The sequence below is a fragment of the Festucalex cinctus genome, chromosome 19 (genome assembly GCF_051991245.1).
Source record: "Festucalex cinctus isolate MCC-2025b chromosome 19, RoL_Fcin_1.0, whole genome shotgun sequence".
Taxonomy (NCBI): domain Eukaryota; kingdom Metazoa; phylum Chordata; class Actinopteri; order Syngnathiformes; family Syngnathidae; genus Festucalex; species Festucalex cinctus.
In genome coordinates, this window is record NC_135429.1 from 15,406,132 (window position 1) to 15,408,890 (window position 2,759).

The 2,759-nt window shown below is 39.3% G+C and overlaps 1 protein-coding gene across 1 annotated transcript in view; it reads left to right on the forward strand.

The window, feature by feature from the left end:
- The window catches only part of ext1b (exostosin glycosyltransferase 1b), a 121,007-nt gene extending 118,456 nt beyond the window's left edge, over positions 1-2,551 (forward strand). The window contains exon 11 of the mRNA XM_077506248.1: positions 1-2,551. This exon is cut by the window's left edge and continues 626 nt beyond it. The gene's annotated coding sequence lies outside the window, so the exon portion shown is untranslated.
- The last annotated feature ends 208 nt before the right edge of the window (positions 2,552-2,759 follow it).

Here is a 2,759-nt window from a genome sequence, read left to right on the forward strand (position 1 = left end):
AGTAACTCAATAACTTTTTTTTTTGTTTGTTTGTTTTTTGTCCGTTTCATTCATTTCCAATGTTATTGTCCCTCGCTCGCCCGTGTAGTTATATTCGAATTTCAAAGTTGAGTACGTTTTCCCTCCCATCGCAGATGAGCAAAATGAACGTTTTGGGATGAAATGGAGCACAACCTGGAACTGCCATTTCATCTTGTTCCGTTGGCCTGCACTGTAAACATCCTTTTTACTCTTTTTAGCCGTGGCCATCATTTCCTGGGAGTGCCAATCCGACATCAGGTCTGCCTTTAGGATTATTTATTGCACATTGTCGCTGCCTGTATGAGTTTGAGACGTTAAAGGAGCACTCAGTCTAGCAACAGCATCTCTCCACTGATATCAAACAGGCTAAACAAGTTTGCACCTTTTAATTGGCAATCGGTCTTGAATTGATCATCCCGAGTGACAAGATCAGAAATTCCGTTCGGACACTTGAACGAACGAAACGTTGCTTTTCGTGGCCTTTTCCTTTCCGTCAGCCAAAACTGCCATTTTCTTTGTTTATTTTACAAGATGCAACAGTGCCATATGAGGGGATGTTGACGGGCTAATCTCTAAAATGTCACGTCAAACGCAAAAGAAAATACATTGAGAAAGTACAGTGGAACCTTAAAACTTGACTTATTGCTCATCATCAAAAAACATTTATGTGCAGTCCATTTTTAACTCATATTTAAACGCTCTTAATTGTAAGTTTTGTAATTTCCTACAGATGCCAACTAAACGAAGCTCCTCTCCCTTAGTTCAATGTAGTACCGTAGTACCGTCGAAAATGCTACCACATGCCACAGCATTAATTTTATATTACACATGGTTTTGGCCAAAGTATGGGGAAAAAAAATACTGTAAATCTCCAATATCATATTAAAGTGCCCAGTGATGACTCATTTAAGGAAGAGGGATTCTGGCTAAAGGTTACTCAAGGTCATATATCCTACATTTGAAACAGTAACTAGCATAAAAGTTTAAACAAAACAACACAAAAAAATTATTACTTTGGAGTGTCAGACTGATACTAGTACAAGACAGATTTTTGATTTTAGGTTTCTCATTAAACAGCCACAAGATGGCATACAATACTGTTATCAGCCACTAGCTCGAGTACCTTGAAATAATCTTGAGTACCTGCCCGATACGATACCTGGTATTAGTCGCCCATCAAGGGCATTGGAATGTTGAGGTTCCACTGTACAAATGTTTGCATTTGTAGTAGACGCCTCTTTTTTTGTCGCATGGCATTACAGTTCGAAAAGTATCAGGGCCACACTGGAGAAAAAAAATAAAAATACACAAAAATTTTATCCGAGCATTAATTTGCATATTTTTTTTAATTCTTTTTTTGTTGTTCTCTTTAGCATGGATATTTTGATGTGACAATACTTGACAGATTTCAATTTCAAAATGATTTCCCGCATCAAAGTTCCACGTTGTCTTCTCCCATGTTTTAAATCTGATGTATTCCCCTTTTTGCTTTTAACTTTTCTTGTGGCAAAAGTGTTCATCAACAGCACTTTTTTTTACAGCATCTGTTTTCCATTGTCTTAACTCCACGTCAAGCCTTTTTTTTTTTTTTTTTAAATGCCTGATTTTTGAGTAATTGTCACAGATCAAAAACAAATTAACATATCCTGCAGATTTGCCAATAATTTCCAAACATATTTATTTTTTTGACTACACAGCATCATGTTCGGATGAGCCTGCATTTGCTACGGGGAGTTCAAATATTTATTCCGTTTTATGTTCACACGCCCATCGTAAGTTACTGGACAATGTTTCGTTTGTTTTTTGTTTTTGTTTTTTTTCCCTCCCTGGCGTCCCACTTGTACAAACGTGGACGAGTTTCCACTTTGACGATGACATACGCCATTGATCTAAAATTGGATGGGGCCGCGCCATCTTGGCTCACGCCGGGGGTCGAATTGCAAAGTCGGATGGGGGGTGGGGGGTGGGCGGGAATCAGCAGCTGCAGCAGATGGAAACATTCAGTAAACGGCGTTTGTGTGCGAGGTGACCCTCGCTTTCATTTAGCACAATCATATATTTTTATTTTTTGGGTTTTCGCATTTGAATCAACAAGAAATCTTCAAGCTCGCAATTGGGTCAGGATGGGGGGGGGGAAAAATCCATATATGCAAAAGTTGTATGTTGGTGGAGGGAGGTCTTCCCGAATCAAAACAATAATGTGCCAGACTGGTGTTTATCTTCATTTGTGCCTTTTTGTGAGTTCTTGCACTGCCGAGGAGCGTCTGTTGTCTGTTATCACGTCATGTTTTTTTGTGTTTGTGCTCCGCTAACCGCCGCCCAACCCTCATCATATGTCGTCGCATCCGTGATCACGTGACCCAACCGGAAGTTTGACGAGTGCGGTGGAAGCGCGTGGCTGTCCCTGATGCCTTCTCCTCCTCTCCCCTCCTCCTACGATGTAAAGACTTTTATAGAGGTGACAAAATGAGATAGACAAATGATGATTTTGTAAGGATGATTTATAAGAAAATAAACTCATTTGATGATATCAATGTGTCTCAAGTCGTTTTGATTGCCATCACTTGAGAGGTTTAGCTGACACCAAAATAAAACCTTCAACTGGAGTTAAGTATGACATTTTTATTGTTTTTTTTTTTTTGTTTTTTTGTTTTTTTTAACCTGACCTGATCATGCAGAATGCCTTTTTATGCCCGGAGCAGTTTTTCTGTGCACCAGGGGAGTTTTATATACTCCCT